Source organism: Palaemon carinicauda, chromosome 37 (assembly GCF_036898095.1).
Source record: "Palaemon carinicauda isolate YSFRI2023 chromosome 37, ASM3689809v2, whole genome shotgun sequence".
Classification (NCBI taxonomy): Eukaryota; Metazoa; Arthropoda; class Malacostraca; order Decapoda; family Palaemonidae; genus Palaemon; species Palaemon carinicauda.
Genome location: NC_090761.1, coordinates 29631818 through 29656455, shown reverse-complemented (window position 1 = coordinate 29656455; position 24638 = coordinate 29631818). Strand labels below are relative to the sequence as shown.

The following is a 24638-nucleotide window of genomic DNA, read 5'->3' as shown; positions in this document are numbered from 1 at the left end:
CATTTTATATCTTTCTACTCTAAATACTAGTAAAGCACTGTGATTCTGTGTAAAAAAAAAAAATCCACGATAAATAGTCGGCAAAAGATGTAAAACTAATCATCGGTAACATATTTTGTGTTTTAGGATATTAAGAAAATATTGGTTTGCTTTCTTTGACACAAGCGCTCTGCTATAATGCATAATTATAAGGCAAACTTGCGAGAGAGAGAGAGAGAGAGAGAGAGAGAGAGAGAGAGAGAGAGAGAGAGAGAGAGAGAGAGAGAGAGTGACTCTTGATATAAACTTAGTTCATTAAGCAAATAACTTCTGGTAATTTAAGTTTTTGGTGTGAAATGCTCAAACAAACTTACACGACAAATACTGCATAAATTTCAATAAATGGAATTATGACAGTAAGCTAACTTTTACTCGTGGAAACGATGAACAATACTAATATGAAATATGTTATTTTCATTAGTAAAATAAATTTTTGAATATACTTACCCAATGATCATATAGCTGTCAGCTCTGCTGCCCGACAGAAAAACCTACGGGCGGAATACGCCAGCGATCGCTATACAGGTGGGGGTGTACATCAACAGCGCCATCTGTCGAGTAGGTACTCAAGTACTCTATGTCAACACAGAACCAATTTTCTCCTCGGTCCACTGGGTCTCTATTGGGGAGGAAGGGTGGGTCCTTTAATTTATGATCATCGGGTAAGTATATTCAAAAATTTATTTTACTAATGAAAATAACATTTTTCAATATTAAACTTACCCGATGATCATATAGCTGATTCACACCCAGGGGGGTGGGTAGAGACCAGCATATATGTTAACCTTAAGAGCTAAGTATTCCGTATTTCATTTTAGCAGTTATTCAAAATAACAAACATAAAATTAATAAGTACCTGGTAAGGAAGTCGACTTGAACAATTACTCTGCCATTTTTAAGTACGTCTTCCTTACTGAGCCTCGCGATCCTCACAGGATGCTGAGCGACTCCTAGGAGCTGAAGTATGAAGGGCTGCAACCCATACTAAAGGACCTCATCACAACCTCTAATCTAGGCGCTTCTCAAGAAAGAATTTGACCACCCGCCAAATCAACCAGGATGCGAAAGGCTTCTTAGCCTTCCGGACAACCCAAAAAACAACAATAAAAAGCATTTCAAGAGAAAGATTAAAAAAGGTTATGGGATTATGGGAATGTAGTGGCTGAGCCCTCACCCACTACTGCACTCGCTGCTACGAATGGTCCCAGGGTGTAGCAGTTCTCGTAAAGAGACTGGACATCTTTAAGGTAAAATGATGCGAACACTGACTTGCTTCTCCAATAGGTTGCATCCATTACACTCTGCAGAGATCTGTTTTGTTTGAAGGCCACTGAAGTTGCGACAGCTCTAACTTCATGTGTCCTTACCTTCAGCAAAGCATGGTCCTCCTCATTCAGATGGGAATGAGCTTCTCGAATTAAAAGCCTGATATAATAAGAAACTGCATTCTTCGACATTGGTAAAGAAGGTTTCTTAATGGCACACCATAAAGCTTCTGATTGTCCACGTAATGGCTTAGTCCGTTTCAAATAGTACTTAAGAGCTCTTACTGGGCATAGTACTCTTTCTTGTTCATTTCCAACCAAACTAGCAAGGCTTGGAATTTCGAACGATTTGGGCCAAGGACGAGAAGGAAGTTCGTTTTTGGCTAAAAAACCAAGCTGTAAGGAACATGTAGCCGTTTCAGATGTAAATCCAATGTTCCTGCTGAAGGCGTGTATCTCACTGACTCTTTTAGCTGTTGCTAAGCAGATGAGGAAAAGAGTTTTCAAAGTGAGATCTTTAAAAGAGGCTGATTGAAGTGGCTCGAACCTTGCTGACATAAGGAATCTTAGTACCACGTCTAAGTTCCAACCTGGTGTGGCCAACCGACGCTCCTTCGTGGTCTCAAAAGACTTAAGGAGGTCCTGTAGATCTTTGTTGTTAGACAGATCTAAGCCTCTGTGACGGAAGACTGCTGCCAACATGCTTCTGTAACCCTTGATCGTGGGGGCTGAAAGGGATCTTTCCTTCCTTAGGTATAACAGGAAGTCAGCTATCTGAGTTACAGAGGTACTGGTTGAGGATACTGATTTGGACTTGCACCAACTTCGGAAGACTTCCCACTTCGACTGGTAGACTTTGAGAGTGGATGTCCTCCTAGCTCTAGCAATCGCTCTGGCTGCCTCCTTCGAAAAGCCTCTAGCTCTCGAGAGTCTTTCGATAGTCTGAAGGCAGTCAGACGAAGAGCGTGGAGGCTTGGGTGTACCTTCTTTACATGTGGCTGACGCAGAAGGTCCACTCTTAGGGGAAGTGTTCTGGGAACGTCTACTAGCCATTGCAGTACCTCGGTGAACCATTCTCTCGCGGGCCAGAGGGGAGCAACCAACGTCAACCGTGTCCCTTCGTGAGAGGCGAACTTCTGCAGTACTCTGTTGACAATCTTGAACGGGGGGAACGCATAAAGGTCTAGATGGGACCAATCCAGAAGAAAGGCATCTATGTGAACTGCTGCTGGGTCCGGAATCGGTGAACAATAATTTGGGAGCCTCTTGGTCATCGAGGTTGCGAACAGATCTATGGTGGGTTGGCCCCACAATGCCCATAGTTTGTTGCATACATTCTTGTGAAGGGTCCACTCTGTTGGGATGATTTGACCCTTCCGGCTGAGGCGGTCTGCCATGACATTCATGTCGCCTTGAATGAACCTCGTTACAAGGGATATGTTTCGATCTCTTGACCAGGTGAGGAGGTCCCTTGCGATCCCGTACAACTTCATCGAATGAGTCCCTCCTTGCTTGGAGATGTACGCCAGTGCTGTGGTGTTGTCGGAGTTCACCTCCACCACCTTGCCTAGAAGGAGGGACTTGAAGCTTCTCAAGGCCAGATGAACTGCCAGTAGCTCCTTGCAGTTGATGTGTAACTCGCTTTGAACCGCATTCCACGTGCCCGAGCATTCCCGACCGTCCAACATCGCACCCCAGCCCGTGTCCGATGCGTCCGAGAAGAGAAGGTGGTCGGGGGTCTGAACAGCCAGTGGCAGACCCTCCCTGAGGAGAATGTTGTTCTTCCACCAAGTCAGTGACGACTTCATCTTCTCGGAAATAGGAACTGAGACCGCTTCTAGCGTCTTGTCCTTTCTCCAGTGAGCAGCTAAGTGAAACTGAAGGGGGCGAAGGTGGAGTCTCCCTAACGCGATGAACTGGTCCAGTGATGAAAGTGTCCCTATCAGACTCATCCACTGTCTGACCGAACACCGGTCCTTCTTCAGCATGGACTGGATGCATTCTTGGGCTTGACTGATTCTGGGGGCCGACGGAAAAGCCCGAAAAGCTTGACTCTGAATCTCCAATCCTAGGTAAACTATAGTTTGGGATGGAACGAGTTGGGACTTTTCTATATTGACCAGGAGACCCAATTCCTTGGTCAGATCTAGAGTCCACTGTAGATTCTCCAGACAGCGACGACCTGACGCAGCTCTTAAAAGCCAGTCGTCCAAATAGAGGGAGGCTCTGATGTTTGCTAAATGCAGGAATTTGGCAATATTCCTCATCAGTTTGGTAAAAACTAGAGGTGTCGTGCTTAGGCCAAAGCACAGGGCTTGGAACTGGTATACGACCTTCCCGAAAACGAACCTTAGAAAAGGTTGGGAATCTGGGTGGATGGGGACGTGAAAGTACGCGTCCTTTAGGTCTAACGAGACCATCCAGTCTTCCTTCCTGACCGATGCTAGAACCGACTTTGTCGTCTCCATGGTGAACGTCTGCTTTGTGACAAAGACATTCAGAGAACTGACGTCTAGCACCGGTCTCCACCCTCCTGTCTTCTTCGGCACTAAGAAGAGGCGGTTGTAGAAGCCCGGGGATTGATGGTCCCGGACTATGACTACCGCTCCCTTTTGTAGTAAGAGAGACACCTCTTGCTGTAAAGCTAGCCTCTTTTCCTCCTCTCTGTACCTGGGAGAGAGGTTGATGGGAGTCGTTGCTAGAGGGGGCTTGCGCAAGAATGGTATCTTGTACCCCTCCCTAAGTAACTTCACAGACTGTGCGTCTGCGCCCCTGTTCTCCCAGGCCTGCCAGTAGTTCTTGAGCCTGGCTCCCACTGCTGTCTGAAGAAGGTGGCAGTCAGACTCTGCCTCTAGAGGACTTGGAACCCTTCTTCTTACTCCCTCGTTGACTTCCGGCACGAGCACCTCCTCTGCTGGAGGCTCTGCCACGAAAGGGCGGAATGAACCTTGACGCTGGTGTGTCCATCCTAGGTCTAGGTACGGAGGGCAAAGGGGTGACTTTGCGTGCGGATGACGCCACCAGGTCATGGGTGTCTTTCTGGATAAAGGAGGCAGCAATCTCCTTGATCAACTCTTCAGGGAAGAGACACTTCGAGAGTGGAGCAAACATCAGCTCCGACTTTAGACATGGGGTGACTCCAGCTGACAAGAAGGAGCAAAGGTGATCTCGCTTCTTGAGAACCCCAGACACGAAAGAAGCCGCAAGCTCACTAGACCCATCCCTAATGGCTTTGTCCATGCAGGACATGATGAGCATGGAAGTTTCCTTATCAGAAGGGGAGGTCTTCCTGCTCAATGCTCCCAAACACCAGTCCAGGAAGTTAAAGACCTCGAAAGCGCGGAAAACTCCCTTCATAAGATGGTCCATGTCCGAAGGGGTCCAGCAAATCTTGGAGCGTCTCATAGCCAGCCTGCGGGGAGAGTCTACCAGACTTGAGAAGTCGCCCTGGGCAGAGGCAGGAACTCCCAAGCCGAGAACTTCTCCCGTGGCATACCAGACGCTAGATCTGGAAGCAAGCTTGACCGGGGGAAACATGAAGGATGTCTTTCCCAAATGCTTCTTGGACTGCAACCACTCTCCCAGTACCCTTAAGGCTCTCTTGGACGAGCGAGCGAGTACGAGCTTCGTAAAGGCAGGAGCTGCTGACTGCATGCCTAAAGCGAACTCAGAGGGAGGCGAGCGTGGTGCTGCAGACACAAACTGGTCTGGATATAAATCCTTAAAGAGCGCAAGCACTTTCCTAAAGTCTAAGGAGGGAGGCGTGGTCTTGGGTTCTTCGATGTCGGAGTGTTGGTCGTCAAGATGTGCAGCTTCGTCATCATCAGAGATACCATCGTCTGAATGTTGAGGAGGAAGAGGCAACGGAGTGGGCTGGACGGCTGAGTCCGGCAGCACGGGTGCATGCGTGGCTGCACTGGACCCAACATCATGCCACTGTTGGTCAGTCTGAGAACTGGCAACAACCAAAGCTGAGTGGGTGCGCAAAGAGTCTACACCCGACTGTGGAAGGATAGCGGAGACCACCGTGGGTTGCGGAGGCTGACGCACCGCGTCAAAACACGGCAGCCTAACTCCACCCTCCTGTTGTTGTGGTAGCTCACGCACGGCAACGGAGTGCTCCGTGCGTCTGTGGGAGTCAGCATGCGTCTGGCAGGGTCGACTGCGCATGGGTGGAGGAGCTCTCACAGCCGGAGTGTGGGAGCAGGCAGCCTCAGCGTCTGCTGGGCGCACAACCGTGGCAGGTTGTAGGTTAACGGGTGCAGCGTCAACCTTCTCCGCAGCCGGAGTGTGGGAGCAGGCAGCCTCAGCGTGAGCTGGGCGCACAACCGTGGCAGGTTGTGGGCTAACGGGAGCAGTGTCAACCTTCTCCGCACGAAACTAATGCATAACCGCAGCTAACTGAGTCTGCATAGACTGCAGTAAAGACCACTTAGGGTCTACAAAAGCGGCAACAGACGGAGCTACTGTCCGTTGAGACTGAGGGTCTAAAACAGCGGGTGCGGCAACAGACGGAGTTACTGCCTGTTGCGGTACCACTTTGCCTCTCTTGGGAGGTGTGCAGTCGTCGGAGGACTGCAGCGAGTCCGAACTGACCCAGTGGCTACACCTGGGCCGTTGGACTAGCTCGGAAGGGACCTTACTCTTAAGAGGCCGTGAGACCTTGGTCCATCGTTTCTGTCTAGAAACCTCTTCCGCAGACGAGGACAAAATGGGCTCACTCGTCTTCTTGTGGGTGGGACGATCTCGGTAAGATACGTCCGAAACCACGGAGGGTACGTCTGTACGCTGATTAAAGCCTGTGGAACCCTTTGGTCGTACGACATTGCTTCTCCCCTGGGCTTGGGAGCTTGCAAGAGGTCCCGGACTGGGAGGACGACAGGCACGAACAGACGCACCCTCATGCGTAACACTGACACTTTTCACTGCACTGACACTCACTTCACTTCCCACTGCACTTTTACCTTTCAACTCTCTGACATCAGCCATGAGTTGATTGCGGTCATTAGCCAATGACTCGACTCTCTCACCTAGAGCCTGAATGGCATGCATCATATCCGCCATTGAAGGTTGATGAGAGCTAGCAGGGGGGTCGGGTGCAACCACTACAGGGGAAGGAATAGGTTGAGGGGCATGGGGAGAGGAAAAATCAATTGAGCGAGACGAACTCCTCCTGATCCTATCCTTCTCTAGCCTACGTGCATATTTCAGGAATTCTTGAAACCCGAATTCCGAAAGCCCAGCGCATTCCTCACATCGATCTTCCAATTGACAGGCTTTACCCCTACAATTGGAACAAACGGTGTGAGGATCGATAGAGGCCTTCAGAAGACGCCTTGAACAGTCCCTAGCGCTACATTTCCTGTACTTGGGGACTTGAGAAGGGTCAGGCATCTTGAATTAGTCAAAGGGGGGAAATTCAAAATCTATCCAAGTCATCAACAAATAATCCAAAAAAGAATGCAAGGAAGTATTGAAGATAACTTCTGCACAGCGATAGCTAATAACTAGAGATGAATACTTCACCAAATAACGTGAAATTCAATCCAGAAAACAAGAGCGTATTCAGTAGGTCTTGCCAGTGGCACGACAGAGAGAAAATTGGTTCTGTGTTGACATAGAGTACTTGAGTACCTACTCGACAGATGGCGCTGTTGATGTACACCCCCACCTGTATAGCGATCGCTGGCGTATTCCGCCCGTAGGTTTTTCTGTCGGGCAGCAGAGCTGACAGCTATATGATCATCGGGTAAGTTTAATATTGAAAAAATGTATATTATATATCTAAGACAGCTACCAGGGTTACAAATATGATCGGTGATACGATATTGAGGAAATATCCTAAGATATCCGTGAAATGAAGAAGGAATTTGGAAATGTATAAAAAAATTAGGGAAACATTTATATGGATTGTGACATTTTCAGGAAATTATTTATAGTATGGAGATAATTTGGTGTAATTTCTTATATAAGAGTGTGATGTAATTTAACCAAACAGAGCTTTCAACAATTTGCATGAAGGGTGTTTTGGGTAGCGTTGTGGGTGGAAGTTAAAGGGAGGGGGGGGGGGGGTAGACAAACGACAGCTAAGTCACATTATGGAAAATACTTTCTGTGTAATTCCAACGCATATGCCAACATAAAACATACACTAAAATTTTCCTTATATAATCACTAGTAAAGACTAGAATAACAAGTGTTTCAATTGGTGGTGTAGTGAAATGTCAGGATCCCTGCATCTCTAAGCTGGGGGATGCCAAGGGGGTTAGAGTAATGCTTCACGTAGGGAAAGTCACCATTGGCTAGAGTGAGTTGAGTGATTCAACAAAGTAAAATAAGAACACACTGAAATAGCTCTTACACAATCAGGAATAAAGGCTAGAATCTCAAAGTAATTTGGTTGGCTGAAGAGAGAAGGAGGAGGTGCTAATATCAGGGAGGTGAAATATAAACCCTGCACTTTACTCTTTTGTTGGATATACAAGTGATTTTAACTTCATTATGGATTATATTTGTAAATGAAAATAAGGTACGTCACCATGTGTAGTACTGAGCATGTTTTTATGTCAAGCGGACGCTATTGTAGCGAAGGGGTTAAAAGATAGTTATTTTCATGAAACTCCACGACTACTATTATTCTTATTATTACTATTATTATTATCATCATTAAAATGAAAGAGATTAACCCAGCCACAGAGTCAAATAGAATTTTCCATAGTTGACCGAAATATATTTGGGAAGGAAAAATATAATACACTACAGCTAAGTGATAAAAAATGAATAATTTGAATGTAATATCAAAAATTTTAAGTAATTTTTATTTTTCCTAACATACTTACCGAGAACTACTTTCTTAGGAGTTACCTGTAATCTCCTCTCAACCGACCAGAGTTTTGTGTAGTATACCCTACCTCCGTTTTCTATGGAGGACTAACCCAGGAGTAAGGAGAACGTGCCCTGAGGGTAGACCTGAGCTAGGTCGGCGTTAGCTTGGGTCCCGCTAGTCAGTAAGTTCTCTGGTTGCGTCGTGATACCATCACGCCGCTCTCATTCTCTTATGACCCTTTGTGTCCCGACTCGTGTGTCCCACGTGGTATCTCTGTGCTTATCCCTTGTGTTCTCTAATGTTCACTGCCTTTCCTTGTGTTTCCCAAGTGAATTCCTTGATTATTCCCTTCGTACCTGTGACTTGTGGTTGTGTGCGATGGAGCAGATCCGCCGTTGTCCTGGGCCTAGAGCCGGAAAGTCGTGTGGAGCGTTCCTTTCCAAGCCCGAAGTGGACCCTCATTCCCTTTGCTCTTCCTGTAGAGGCAGAGTGTGCTCGCCGTCGGATACGTGCGATGAGTGTGTTAGCTGGAATGAGATCCAGTGGGTGCGTTATGGCACTAAAAAGAAGAAGTCGTCGAAACATTCGCCCAGGAAGTCTAGCATCTCTTCGCCGTTACCGTCGCCAAGTGGACGTGTCCGACGGGGCTTCTGTCTCGCCTTCCCCTACCCAGAGTAGGGGACGAGGTAAGTCCGTTGCGGGGAAAGTGCCGAGGGCCCTTCCCCAGGAGTCTAATGTATATGAAGTGGGGGTTGCTGGGCCTTCTCAGGCTAGTGGGGAGCCTGATAGTGCTGTGTCTGGGGGTTCTGGAGACACTGCCCTTGTGCTTGGGGGACACGTCTTCTCCGACGACCCCATGTGGAGTAGTAACGTTGTGCCTGTTTCTTCGCCCGCTTCGTGGGCCTGTGTTTCAGGTACTTCAGCGGCTGGTGACGCCCAGAAGTTGGACTCTACGGTAAGTGAGCCCTTCGGGTGGAGGCTCCCTAAAACGCCAGGTAGGTCCCCAATGCGGATGGAAGAGGGCCTGGATGTCTGGTTCCCTAGTGTAGTGCGGCCAACCTCTTTTCCAGCTCCTCTGACGACGGTTCTGGATTCTTTCCTACAACCCTCGACCTCTGGAACTCAGCAGGTCGCGAAAACCTCCGTGGACCCCGCTCCCGCCCGTCGATCAGGTTGTACAGTATCGTCGGGCTCTTCAGATGGTGGTTCTTCGATCTCTTCAGAAGGTGAAGCGAGGAGGAGGCGCCGACGACGGAGGGAGCGGTCCAGGAGCAGGCGTTCCCGCTCAAAATTCAGTAGAAAACGGTCCCGGTCTTCACGGAGTAAGTACAGGAAGAGTAGGTCCCTCGATGGTGATTGGGTCTTCGTTCCCCGTAGAAGTGATTTGCAGCGTTCCCCTGACCGACGGTCCAGGGATTATCCGCCGCGAAGGCCATCTTCCAGCCGCAGATATGAACCTCGCAGGGAGCAATGCGAGAAGGCCTCTTCAGGCAGGCGTAAGTCCGCGAAGCTCCCGGCTCACCCTGCCCAATTTGTATTTTTCCTAGCTAAACAAACATGAGCTCTTTATTATGGATATACTGTTCTTGAGTAGCTAAACACGCAATATACATTCTCCGCAAGGTGTAACAACCCGCCACTAGTTGGCGGGGGTAGTGAGGGGTACACTGGTCACACTGCTCATATTCACTCAGTGTATTGTCACTTTTGAATGCAGGCAGGACTTACCGGGGGACAGGTGATGGCACGCCATGTATGAGTATAGTTAGGAAAAATTGGATTTTCATTCTAAAATGACAAATTTGGAGATAACTTGTATTTTTCCTAATGATACAAACCATTAGCTATTTATTAGGGGTTCTGTATTACTATCAGGATTACTCCAAGGGAATGTGTTGTCACTTACGTTATTTATCCTCCTCATGGATTTTGTAATGCGTAGAACAGTCGGAGATGGTGGAGAAGGATTGGTGATAGGAATTTAGCAGACCTAGAGTATGCTGATGATGCTGTCCTTGTTAGCAGAACACCACAGGATTTACAATGCTTGCTTACTAAAATGCATGAGATATCACACGAGGTTGGGCTGAATATCAATAGAAGAAAAATGGATATGATATGAACGGAGTATGCAATGGAAGATGAAATATTGGAAGGAGAAAGGATTAATGAGGTAGAATCATTTAAGTATTTAGGAACTATGATCCCCAATACAGGATCTTTAGAATTAGAGCTTAATGAAAGATTGAAAAAAAAGCAAAACAGCCAATGGTTAGGTTAAGTAAAATTTAGAAATCAAATTGCCTGACATTACAAATAAAAATCAGACTATATATAAGTTTAGTGAGATTGGTGTTACTGTATGAACATGAGTCATAGTATGACAATGAAACAATCTCCAATAGAATTAGTAGATTTGAGAACAAAGCCCTCAGAAGGATATTGGGAGTTAAATGGCAAGAAAGGATTAGAAATGAAACTATAAGAGAGATTACTCGTATGCCATATGTGGATGAGATCATGATGATGGGTAGATGGAGATGGTTTGGGCATGCTCTTCGCACTCCCCAAGAGAGATTAGTTCACCTAATGTTCAGCTGGGCTCCACAAGGGACTAGAAGAGTTGGAAGACCCAAGCCTACATGGCTGAGGCCTATGAAGCACAAAGTATTAGATGATGATTGGAGAAGTATTGAATTAAAAGCTCAAGATAGAGACGACTGGTGAAATCTAACCGAAGCCCTTTGCGTCTATAGGCATAGGAGGAAATGATGATGATTACTTTTGGCGAAGCTGAAAGGACGAGCCATTAGAATTTATAAAGGGTTACAGTGAACCCTCGCTACTTCGCGGTTCGACCATCGCGGATTCACCACTTCGCGGATTTTTTCCATAACCCATATATATACAGTAATATATATATATATGTATGCATGTATTTATGTATATATGTAGGTATGTATATATATATATATATATATATATATATATATATATATATATATATATATATATATATATATATATATATATATATATATATATATATATACATACATATATATATATATATATATATATATATATATATATATATATATATATATATATATATATATATATATATATATATATATATCTAAAGTAGGAAGATGTGATGTAGTTCTAAGGGAAAAGTATGGGAAATATGTCTGGGTAATAAGCAAAGCTCTACCTCCAGTTTGTTTCTACATTATGATCAGAGATAAATGTAAACAAAACATTGGTTGCCATTTTTTATCGTGCTTTTTAGCATGTTTAGGAAATGCATGATATAAAATCACCTTTAATATTTGTGCCTGTTTTAGTTTAGGGTACTGTAGTACATGCATTAAGTGTTCTGTACATTAAAGGGTAGTTTGTTAACAGTACTACGTACAAGGGAAGGTTTTAAAAGTCTGAATATACATGTTGAATAAATAGGTAAATATGGTGTCACTACTTCGCGGATTTTCACCTATCGCGGCCGCGACTGGAACCTATCTACCGCGATAAACGAGGGTTCACTGTAACTACCAACTAGCGGGAGGGGGAAGGGGTAGTTAGCTACCACTCCCACACACACACACACCCATGAATGAGCTCACTTTGCTTGGAGGTAGGACTTCAAGTGGGATAGAGATGGCGGACAAGTTTGTATAAATAGCTAAAGGTTTGTATCGTTAGGAAAAGTATAAGTTATCTACGAATTTGTCATTTGTTCCGTACCTGGAATACAAACCTACATTATTTATTAGGGGTGACTCATCCATTAGGAGGGTGGAAGTCCTTGCCAAACTGGGTTTTTGGGTACCCGGGGGCTCCTTATTTTGAATAGGTAGGTAACAAAATTAAGGAGTCCCTGCACCTCGCTAAACCTTGCGGCCTACGCAAGCTGTGTTGAGATAAGCAGTGTGACTGTCAAAGTAAAAGTTATTCTGAGTCTTTGTAGGAAAAACTGTTGTAACCAAGACTTTCCAAATACCACATAGCTAAGGTAATAGGGACGCAACAGTACTGACACAATACTAGGTACACAAGGACGCATGGTTTACCTGCAGTGGTTTGGGGTCAGCTTGTGCAGAGAACCCAGGCTGCTGCTTTCACCAAGAGAGGGGATGATGAAGAAAAGAATAAGAGCCAGTCATATCTTTTCATTCACACAGACTAAAACAGGGTAACAGTGCCCTTAACCTAAGGAGATTGAGGTATTATAACAGCTGTTATGCAGCCACCACAGGACCGATGGATAACGTATCGAGCCTCCTGTGGGTCATGTCTTGCAAGTAGTGGACAGTGAATGTATTTTGACGTTCCACACCCCAGCCTGTAGAACCTGCATCACTGAGAAGTTTCTTTTGAAGGCCAGGGAAGTAGCTACGCCGCTGACATCGTGGGCTTTGGGGCGACACGAAGGCAGAGGGTCTGGATTCAGGGCATGGTCTATGACCCTAAGAATCCAAGCAGAAATGGTATTCTTAGTGACCCTCCCTGTGCTGACGAAAAGTGAAAGCAAACAGGAATGGGCTGCTGCTGTTCTTTTGAGGTAAAGCCTCAAAAGAAAACAAAATTTTCACTGGAGAGAGTATGAGATGATCAAGGTCATCTGTTACGGAGCGGAGACTCAAAATCCAATAGTCGAATAGGGAATACGCCACCCACCGATTCTGAGTCTTGGCAACAAACTCAGGGACGAAGTACAATGTTACCTCTCCCCATCCCTTTGAGTGGGCGATGTCGTATGAGAGACCATGAAGTTCACTGACTTGTCTGGCCGACACCAAAGCTAGCAAGAACACCGTCTTCCAAGTCTGGTGGCAATCTGTTGTCTGGCATAAAGGTTCATAGGGAGGTCGCATTTTCGACTGAGGACAGTTAAGTTCTTAACTCCTTATGAGTAAGGAAAGTTCTAGCAATGAGGTAATGTTCATTCAAATCAGCCAAAGGGTGAGGCTTAAGGCTGAGGGATAGCCATTTACCGCTGAGACTGAAAGCCGCATTTCTTCACGCAAATACACAAGGAACTCTGCTACTGTTGGATTAGTGACATCGAAGTATCCAGACATCCTGAACGCAACTTGTGAAAATCCTCTCTGCGTGAGGAGATGTTGGACTGTCTCTAGGTGTGAAGTTGTAGCAAAGCTACGGCCTTGTGGAAGATGTTGGCATGTGGTTGTCTGAGTAGATCATGTCGTGGAGGGAGTTCTCTTGGATACTTTGTTAGGAGTTGCAGAAGGTCCGGAAACCATTCCTCATGATGCCATAGCGGAGCTGTAAGGGTCATTGAGAGGTTGACCGATGTTCTGGCGTTATTGAGCATCCTCCTCATCAGACAGAATGTGGGGGAGGCGTAAACATCTTTTCTGGGCTCGAACCTGTGCCGCCCAGTGAATAAGCTCCATTTAGCACTTATTCTTAGGTAATTTACTGCTAAATATACCAGAGAAAAAATGTAAAGGAGTGCTAGGTTAACTAGCTCGCTCACCTATTGGTGTCGGTATAAAATTGGGCGTATATTCCAGAGGTCCCGCACTATTTAGATTAATCCACGACAGAGAACCCCAATAGAGGAGAGCCGTTCAACCTCACTCGGTACTACTACAATGCATCCGCTCAGAACCCAACTCCTTTTAGCACGACGAGTAAAGTAACCCGCATTTTTCTGGTGCTCTCGAATTTTGGTTATTTTCTAGTGAATTATGGCTTCGTCGGTTTCCCAGGAGACACCGTCTAAGTTAAGTACCAAGCTGGGTTTTACTGTGTTTTGAGCAACCTAGATCGTTTAATATTTATATTATAGGAGTTTATTCTCTTTGTTCATACCGATCTTGCTTGATTTCACTACAGTTGGTACTCCTGTTTTTGAGAGCTTTTAATTTTCACTTGCGGTGTTACTATGTGTATTATTTTTATTATCAAATATCATTTGTTATTGTGAATATTCATTATTTAGCGTTTAGAATCCTCGTGGTTCAATTTTTGGGCCGATATCATTTACGTATCGCTATGGCTGCCGACCTTCGTGCTAAGGCGGCAATGTTATTTTTAGCCATCAGGTGTGTCTTTTGTGATTTAATTATTTATGTTGCATGCCTTGCCCAAAAATTTTCTATGTGTTTATTCATATATTTAACGCTATTATTATTATTATAATGAATATTTGTGCCATTACTCCGTTTGATCTGTCTGGTTGGGGATCGTCAGTTGGTAGCCCTGCTGCCTCGTATCACGTGATCCTCCCCCACGCTCCCCCTCTAGCTAGGTGGGAGGCTAGGCTTCTCCCCCCTCCACTAAGGGACCGTTGCCTTCCCTCCTTTTAGAGGGGGTAGTTAAGTGTTTATGGACTTTGTCCTTCGGGTGGCCCGGCGGTTTCGTCTCTGTCTAGTCTGGTTGGCCACCGGTCAACAGAGTTGGATCCCGGTGCACCCTATTTTATATTCACTTTTCATTCTGGCTTATGTTATACGAAACCCTCCGGGTTCGATTGGCAGTTCTTAGCTACAGTTCCGCCCCCCTATTATTTTATAACATTTCCTATGATGATTATATATGACAGATCACTACCCCGGAGTCCCTAAAGGAATTGGTATTGAATATACCTTTATTTCCCGGCCCGGGGTCTACCCCGCCCCGGGAAATCAGACACCATGTGTCTTAATTCCTTGTTATTGCATCCTTTTTTATGCTCCCGGCTTGACCGGAATGGATGGCTATACTTTAGTTTCAAGTTAGACTTATGTTTAGGCCCGGGACCTCCGGTCCCGCCCCTATGTAAGAATATTACAGTTAAGCTCTAACCTTGCGTTAGACCTATGTTAGGCCCGGGTCCTCCGGACCCGCCCCTACTTAAAAAAAAAAAAAAAAAAAAAAAAAAAAAATAAGTACAGTTAAGCTCTAATCTTGTGTTAGACCTATGTTAGGCCCGGGTCCTCCGGACCCGCCCCTACTTAAAGAATAGTACAGTTAAGCTCTAATCTTGTGTTAGACCTATGTTAGGCCCGGGTCCTCCGGACCCGCCCCTACTTAAAAGAATAGTACAGTTAAGCTCTATTCTTGTGTTAGACCTATGTTAGGCCCGGGTCCTCCGGACCCGCCCCTACTTAAAGAATAGTACAGTTAAGCTCTAATCTTGTGTTAGACCTATGTTAGGCCCGGGTCCTCCAGACCCGCCCCTACTTAAGAGAATTACAGTTTCTCATATACTATTCTTTTTATAGATGGTGCATTGTCTGACGCCGGCCTGTGCAGCTGTTCTGCACCAGCCTTGTGGCCACTCCGTCTGCCGATCTCACGCCCCTTGTGGGGTTCAACTAGAAGACGTTGTGGTATGGCACCCGGATAACTGTGTGATTTGCTTCGACCTCATCACTACCCTTGGATCTGACTCGGTGAGTCCCGTTGGCTATATTGCCTTCTTATTTTATTTACTATTAGTAAGATATCTATGGTCTTGAAGGACCATTGGGAGTCTCCCTTTTATAATTCCCACTATTATTTCAGGCATCCCCGGAGCAAAAGTCTGCGGCTCGGGCCACACTGAAGGTGTGGGTTGGTGGGTTTGCCCGGAATGTGAAGTCTAAGCGGCCGTACGTCCTATCTGAGGACTACTGCACCATGGTTTACCCCAACGCCAAGTCTTCAGCTGCTGTGGCTAGGCATGTGGCAGCTCCCATCATTGCCCACATTGATGCCACTATAACGGGTCTCATCGACCCAGAGCAAGATCCATCGGACGCCCCCGGAGGTCTGGAGGACAATGTTGCCTCCATGAACCTGGACGTCGAACCAATGTTGCTAGACGAGCCGGATACAGGTAGGGTGGTAAGTGAGGCAGGTGTGTCCGGCGCTGAGATTCCTATCCTCAGCCCCGCTCTTTCTTCTTCTTCTGATCGCTCTTCTTTTCTTGGATTTTCTGGGGACCGTGATTCGTCTCAACGTTCATACCCGGTTCCCCCTAAGGATAAGTCTACTTCAAGGACCTTACCCAAAGCTCGCAAGCCTCACAAGACTTCTCATGGCTCTAAACATTGTACGAACCCGTCTTCAAAGACCTCTAGTTCCTCCTCTAAGTCTCACGACCCGGGAGTTCCTTCCGCCCCTCCTGCTGCTAGCCCGGGCCTTTCCGAATCAGCCATGCTTCGCATCGTGTCGGAGATGCAGGCAAAGTTGGTTTCGGAGATGCAGTCGAGGATGGACACGATGTTCTCTAACTTCGGTCAGAGAATTGGGGCTTTAGAGCAAGGAGCTCCGGAGAGAGTCCAAAGCTCTCTCATCCCGGATGCCTCTAAGCTCCCGCCGTTTGCCAAGAACAACCCCTGGCGGATGGCTCTTCATTCCCCGTTCTCAGACGGAATGTTGACTCTGGAGGGCCTTGGCACTCGTCCTCTAGAGGACTTTAAATTCTTTCCTCCGGGTCTGGCATTTCCATTTCATGGTTATGCCAGACTTACCGAGGAAGCTTTAGTCCGATTAGACAAGGTCCCCAAAGAGACGGTCATCTTCCCGAAGGAGCAAGCCCAATCTGTTTGGGCCAGATTTTTGAATGACATCGGCTGCACTAACACCATGCTGACGCCTTATAAAAGCTCCTTTACGATGTTCTTAATGGACAAGAACACCTTGACTCCATGCGTCAATAAGGTGGCAGAGCTTGCCTTTCAATATGCTCTGGAGGAGAAGCCCTTGCCTCCCATCCGAGAGGTGGATCCAATCTCCCTCCTTCTTCCCTCAGGTATTGAGTGTTGGGACAACGTCCATACCACCTTTACCTCCGGCAAGCTTGCAGCAGACTGTGCCTCAGTCTTGTTTAGTGAGAAGCTTCCCCGTCTCCCGGAATCCCTCATTAAACAGGAATATGATTCTCGCCTACGTGTGGGCCGTACTCTAAACCTGGCCACATCCACGGAGTCGATAGCCTTGACTTACGATACGGAGAGTATTTTTAAGTCTCTCAACAAGGCTACGTTACAGTCTTTATATCATGACTTGTATGACTTCGCTACTGCTAAACGCAGATGTCGCAAGCATGTTCTAGCTGAGGCGACGATTAGGCATGAACCTAATAAACTCATCCGGTCCTCCTGTTGGGGTTCAAATCTCTTCCCCGAGGATCTCGTAGAGGAAGTCTTGGCAGAGGCCACTAGGGTTAATCAGAGCCTTAAAGCCCGTTGGGGTTTGACCCCTAAACGCAAGTATGACCCCGCAAATTATCAAGCCCGGGGTAGGAAGAAGCTTAGACCATATACCTCCACCCAGTTCAGGCAACAACAGAGTGCTTCATCCAACTTCCGGCTGCCTCTTCCTCCATCTTCTGTTGTCCTTGCACAGCCTTCCACCTCTCGGGCTCCTTCGGATGACTATGTCACCGTTCTGCTACCTAAGAGCCAGCTTTCTGGTGCCTCCGCCACTTCCCCTGCCTTTAACCAGTCCTACGAGGCTCATAGCTCTTCCCAGAGTTATGGTAGAGGTAGAGGCTACCACCGTGGCTCTAACCAGAACAAAGGCAGGGGAAGAGCCTTTCGCAGAGGAAAGAACTTCCGAGGCGGACGTGGAGGCAACTCCTCAAACCAATACTGAGGTGCAGCAGGTAGGGGGGAGGCTCTATGCCTTCCGCAACAAATGGAGGTTCAGTCCCTGGGCGTTCAGTATCATCTCCAAGGGACTAGGGTGGAGTTGGATTCAAGGACCTCCTCCTCCGAACAAATTTTGTCAACATTCCACTCCGGACCTGGTCGAATTTGTCCAGGATCTCTTACAAAAGAACGCCATACAAGAAACGAAACATCTGAAGTTTCAAGGTCGGCTGTTCAGTGTCCCGAAGAAGGATTCAGACAAGAGAAGAGTGATTCTAGATCTGTAAGTTTACTTGTGAACGAAGGTTCTGGAGTGGGAGGTGAGACCTTCCGGACTCACCAGTGGTAGCTTATACACCCCCCCCTGGAACCCCCCCAAGCGGCGGCGCGAGCCCTAAACCACGCCCCCTTGGGCGGAGTTACCAGAGACGAGCGGGTTGACTCGGCAATGGAAGTCACATTTTTGAAGTTGTAATAGAACAAAAAATAACACAGAAGTGGTTGAGCTTACCTTGGTAGTGCAAGTTATGAAGGAATTACTGTGAAGGTGCAAATTGTTGGACATAAAGGTCTTTTTACTAGTAAATTCAATCTTCTTGTGCTCTCTTGGTTGATATGAATATTGAAAGATTCCAGTTAGTTTGTTTTCTGTGGAATAATAGTGATTGTATGTGTGTGTTCTTGTATATAGCCTACTCTGTTGAATTATGAAGTTGTTAGAATATTCCCTCCTAAGTACTGTACATGGTCTCCTCGGCTCACGGGGGAAGGGTTGGAGGGTGACCCAGACTTTGAATCCGGAAGGTCTCACCTCCCACTCCAGAACCTTCGTTCACAAGTAAACTTACAGTTCTGGAGAGGGAGGTTTCAACCTTCCGGACTCACCAGTGGTAGCTAGGCAGATGCTTCAGGGGGCTTGAAGATGAAGTCCAGCGACCACAGCATCGAAAGCTCCCTGTAAGCCGAGGAGAGCATAGTAAGAGCTGAAGACAGAGTCGCTTCTCCAATTCATTCTGGACATGATTTCTTGTATCGATACTCCATTGTATAGCAGTCTTGATGAAGCTTGTCCCCTTATAGAGTGAAAATTCGTTGACTGTTTAGTTGCATTTGGGTCGGCTCTGAAAATGCACTCCCTAAAAAGTTGTCTCATTTTTTGTAGAGACATTATCTTGAAGTGTTCATCTAGCCATATGTGGTCTTTCCTGTCTATGTTTCTTTCCATACAGACTTTGTTGGTGTATTCCAAATAGAAGTTCAATTGTCTGACTGGACATATTTTTGGTCTGTTAGGAAGCTTCCTAAAGCTGATCTCTATTGGCGTGTAGTTGTTCTTTTGGTTTTTGGCCATGAAGGAAGGGTGGTTCCGTAAGACAATGTGTTCTGGGGTGAAGGTGCTCCTGGAAATGCTGAGATTGTTAAATTGATTAGCTCTTAAAGGGCAAGCTAAGGCTACTAGGAACAAGGTTTTCTGTGTCAGTAGTAAGGTAGAGTTATCTTTCGTGGTGTTGAGAAATGAAATTACTTTGTCTAGATCCCAGCCAGGGAACTGGTGAGAATTTCTAGGTTTCCTTCTATTAACTCCCGATATCATTGCTTTGACATATTTGTCCTCTGCAAGACAGTAACCTGGGAAATAGCCTGACAAGATAGGACCTAAAGCTGCTCTGTAGCTCTTCAGGGTGTTGTAAGACAGACCCTTGTCTATAAGGTGATTGAAAAATAAAATAATTGCTAACAGGGGAAATTTGTTGTCTCTTCCATACTCCTTGTGAATGAAACTTTTAAAAATGTTGTATAGGTTTTCATACTTGTGCAAGGAGCTGTCCCTCAAGCTGACAGCAATTTTGGAGCAAACCTCAGGAGGAAAGACGTTAGGGAGCTGATCCTTTAAATTTTGAAGGCGATCAAAGTTGATTGGAGCTTTGCTGAGGGTGAGATACAATCCTTGAGAACTATCTGGTAGTCTTCGATCTTCACAATATATCGTTTGTGCTGCTTCGCGACTGACTTCACTAATGGAATCCATGGTTCCGTCCCCTGCGATATGGTGCAGAAAAGCCTATTATTGTTGCATTCTTTATTGATTTTAAAAGCTACTTTGTGTAGTAAGAATCCTGGTGGAAAGGCATAGAGGGGTGTTGATCCCTTCCAGCTAATCGTAAGTGCATTATTGCTAATGGCTTTTTGATTTGGAAGAGATGAACAGAACTTTTTGCACTTAGTATTGAAACCATTTGAGAACAGATCTATTTCTGGGGTGAAATTGAAGTCAGAGCAGATTAAGGAGAATAGACTGTCACTGAGGGAAGTTTCTGTGTGAATGGAACCCAGGTCCCTGGAAAGTGAGTCTGCGATGGTGTTACTTACTCCCCTGATCCATCTGGAATTTATCTGTATGTTGTGATCCTTCATGGTACTAAGTATTTTCCTGACTAGTTCATGGGCTAACTTGTTTCTGATACTACCCTGTTTCTTTATCCAACAATTAGTAACCTTTGAATCAACATGTATTAAGACTACTTTGTTGTATAACCTTGTGATGAAGTGTTCCAAAGAATAGAAGCAAGCTAATAACTCTCTTACATTGATGTGAAGGGAGGATTCTTCATTTGTCCAAGTTCCATTTATTGAGAGCATATTACCCGCTATTACTAATGCACCTCCCCAACCCTGGTTGGAAGCGTCAGTGAAAAGTTCTGCATCTATCTGTGGTTTTGGAATGTTAATCTCTCTGTACATTTGTCTCTGTTCCCATGGCTTTAGGTATTTTTTGAAGGTGTGGGGAATGATTTTGTACCCTGAATTAAAATAACTGTGGTACCTGTGGAGATATTTAAGATGGAATCTTCCCAAGCTTGTATAGGATGCACTAAAATTTAAAGCTCCGATTAACATTTGATAGGAATGCAGGTCGGATTTAACAGAGTTGGAGAAAGCTTTGGCCAATTCGACACACTTCTCTATGTTTTTCCCACTGGGATTCATAGTTTTCTTAATCATATTGTAATGCACTCCTAAAAATTCAATTCTTTGAGTCGGTTCAATTGTAGATTTTTTAAGTGAGATATTCCATCCTAAGTCTGACAAGATCTTAATGACTAGCTGAATGTGATTTTTACATTTTACAAAATCTTTTGCTAATATGAGAATGTCATCAAGATAGTTGAATATTAAGATGTTATATGAGGTTCTAATATACATGATCACTGTGTACATTATTTTTGAAAAAATATAAGGTGCTGTCTTTAGTCCAAAGGGTATCACAGTCCATTTGAACTTCCTTTTACCTAGTTTGAAGGTTAGAAATTTCTGGCTACTTGCATGTAATGGAATGTGCCAATAAGCATCTTTTAAATCTAGTTTGCAGGCCCAAGAGTTTAGATGTAGATAGGGAAATATAGTATTGGCCTTGAGCATGGTAAAAGAAGGTTTTTTAAGCATGGTGTTGAGCACTTTCATGTCAAAGATTAGTCGTACTGTTCCATCTGGTTTGAATTTATAAAATATGTGGTTGGAGTAGTAAAAGGAAGTTCTGGGGATCTGCTCTATGACACCTAGTTTTAGCAGTCTGTCACATTCACTTTCCAATATTTTACGCTTGTTAATTGAATAAAATCTATCTTTACCTGTTCTTTTTAATGACCTCTGGGCTTTAAGTTTATTATTAAACGGAATTCTCACCCCTTCATTGATAATTTTACAAGCAAAAGAGGCATTAGGAAGCTTTCTCCAACTATCAATATTCATCAATAATGACTTACCTATCCTATTCTCTGGGGGGCTCTGGGAGGAGTTATTCATTGGTTTTGAGGCCAAAGGCGAGGTCTCTTTACTTCTATCTTGATTTATAGCATTTGGCCCAATGTCATGATGGTCTGGTGCGGAGCAAAGCTCGTTATTATCTGGTGCTGAGCAAAGCTCATTAACCACTGGTGCTGAGCAAAGCTCGTAATTAACTGGTGCTGAGCAAAGCTCATTAACTGGTGCTGAGCAAAGCTCATTATTAACTGGTGCAGAGTAAACATCGTTATCAACTGGTGCATAGAATACTGGTGCTGAAAAAATTTCTCTTTGAACTGGTGCGGAGCATGGCTCAATTTCTAGGGTCTTTCTTTTCTCTGGCTCCTGAACTATTAGCTTGTCCATTTTGTGACCTCCCCCCCCTGTACCCACCTCGCCTATTACCTCTTCTAAGTGGCTGAGACTTGAATCTAAAGTTAGGGTTACCTTTGAGGAAACTGAACCTTCTTCCCTGAAATCTGCCCCCGAAGTTGAATTTCCTACCCCTGAAGTTTGCTGCCCCTCCTCTGAGGAGGGGACCTTTGTGAAAGCAGGCAGCAATGGCTGATTTTTGGTCTTCAGTTAAATTCCAAACTTCTTTAATGTCTGCTTTGATTATAAGATCTCTTACTTCTTCCTTGAGGTATCTAGGAAGTGCTCTGCTTCTGAAATTTCTTATCAAATTTTGTATGAGGTCTATGCTCCTCCTTAGGGGACCAATAATAATTTTGGACAAAAAATCAATGTCATTTACTTTGGAGGGGTATACAGTGTGTGCCAGTGCTGCATGCCCTTGAAAGGCAGAAATACTCATTTTAATATTTTCAATGTCATAAAAAAATTTTCTCTTATAACTGTCATCAAATACCTTATCTTCAGGCCAGAAATTCAACTTTGGAGTATTAATTAATTTAAAAAAGTCTGAGAACTCCTTATTTTGACTACTAACAAAGAATTTATCCCGGTTATCACTATGGCCTTCACTATGAAAAGATGGTTCAGCTTTGAAATTGGTGGAAATATATGAAGGAATGGGTTTATTGAAGGTAAGAAGGTTGAAATCTTCGTAATCACTTTCGTCTCCATTATTATAAAAGGAAAAGAGGTCTAAATTTGCACTTTCAGGTAATTCAGGTGATCGTCTTGAGCGCTTAGTAGGAGGGGGAGCCTCATTCTTCTTAGCAGGTGAACCACTTCTGCCGAGATGAATGTTTAATATCAGTGATTTATTTACCATAGAATAATTGAAATTTTGTTCAACAGGTATAGTAAATATGGACAGCAGCGGACCTAGAAGGCTGAAGTCAGGCAATGGGGTTCACGACTCAAATAGCCCTCTTAGGTTAATTCAGTGCCATATTTAAGTGAATGATAAGTTTAAATCTGTTATTATTAATAAACTAGACCTGCCTCATATGTAACCCTTATCCGATAGCCCCCCAGGGCCTAGGCTAGTGTCGATAGGTTTAAAGCGAGAAATGTAAGCTCGAACTTACCTGTGGTCTAGCCTACTGCCTATTAAGCGCGTGCTTTTAATGTGTCAGGCAAGCAATTTGTTTTGTGTGCTTAATTATAATTTTGTAATATATAAAAATTGGAGTATTTAGTTTGTTTATACCGATTAATCGTGTAGTAATCATGCACATGCTTTGCTTAAGCTACTTACGCTATGTTCGGAAGTGCCTGCTCTAAGCATTCAAATCATAACAAGCTTACGTATGGGGGCCGCCATTTGCATTTGTGACGTCATTAGTCTAAATCAGCTGCTTTCCATATGACGTTTTCGTTGTAAACAGAATTTAAAACCTTACCTTTTCTGGATGATTTGCATAAGAGTTTGATTCTGTTGTAGTAACATATTTACGATATCAGAATTAGAAGGCATATCACTATCTGTAGTCGATTGTGTGCGTTTTTCGTTACTGATTACGTTCTCCTCTCCGCTGGAGTCTTCGCTAAGCCGATGCACCTCCGCGGAGGTAAGAATTTGCCTAGACATAATTAAGCCGTGGGCTGAGATATTACTCTGGTTGCTGAGTGCAGGATAATGAAAATCAGCAAATGTTGGGAGCAGCGGGAGGGAAAAAGAGGAGAACGTTCTGTGCCGAAGTCAACTTCAGAAATGTGACTTCCATTGCCGAGTCAACCCGCTCGTCTCTGGTAACTCCGCCCAAGGGGGCGTGGTTTAGGGCTCGCGCCGCCGCTTGGGGGGGTTCCAGGGGGGGGTGTATAAGCTACCACTGGTGAGTCCGGAAGGTTGAAACCTCCCTCTCCAGAACTATCCCTTCTCAACTTGTCCATTCAATGCGACAAGTTTCGAATGCTTACCGTCTCGCAGGTGCGGACCTTACTTCCCCGTGGGGCCGTCACCACCTCTATCGATCTTACAGACGCCTACTATCACGTCCCGATAGCGAGACACTTCCGTCCGTACCTAGGCTTTCGCTTAGGGGACAAAAGTTACTCCTTCAAGGTGATGCCTTTCGGGCTCAACATTGCCCCAAGGATCTTCACAAAGCTAGCAGAAGTCGCTGTTCAGGAACTCAGGAATCAAGGGATTCAAGTAGTAGCCTATCTGGACGACTGGCTCATTTGGTCAGACACCTCCCAAAATTGCCTAAAAGCCACTCACAAAGTCATCCATTATCTCCAATCTCTAGGCTTCCAGATCAACTTCAAGAAGTCCCGTCTTCTTCCAAAATCGAAGTTCCAATGGCTCGGCCTGCAATGGGATCTTATATCTCATACTCTGTGTCTTCCCAGACCCAAGAGGTTAGAGATTGCAAGGAACACCAAACGCTTTCTCAAAGACAAAGTAAGTTCCAGACGACTCCAAGAGAAGATTCTGGGGTCCCTTCAGTTTGCCTCAGTGACGGATCTTCTTCTGAAGGCAAAATTGAAAGATATCAACCGTGTCTGGCGTTCGAGGGCGAACCGGAAGCTCCGGGACAGGAAAGTCCGCCTTCCTCCCATTCTACGGGAAAGACTTCTTCCTTGGACAAGAGCAAACAGTCTGTCAAAGTCAGTTCCCCTTCGATTTCCGCCTCCGGAATTAATCATTCACACAGACGCATCCTTATCAGGTTGGGGCGGCTATTCTCAGCTCAAGAAAGTTCAAGGTCTTTGGACTCCCTT

At 45.2% G+C, this 24638-nt stretch overlaps 1 protein-coding gene across 2 annotated transcripts in view; it reads right to left on the bottom strand.

Moving 5' to 3' along the window:
- The window catches only part of LOC137629545 (zinc finger protein 845-like), a 107392-nt gene that overhangs the window by 5754 nt on the left and 77000 nt on the right, over nucleotides 1–24638 (bottom strand). The gene's annotated exons all lie outside the window — the stretch shown is intronic.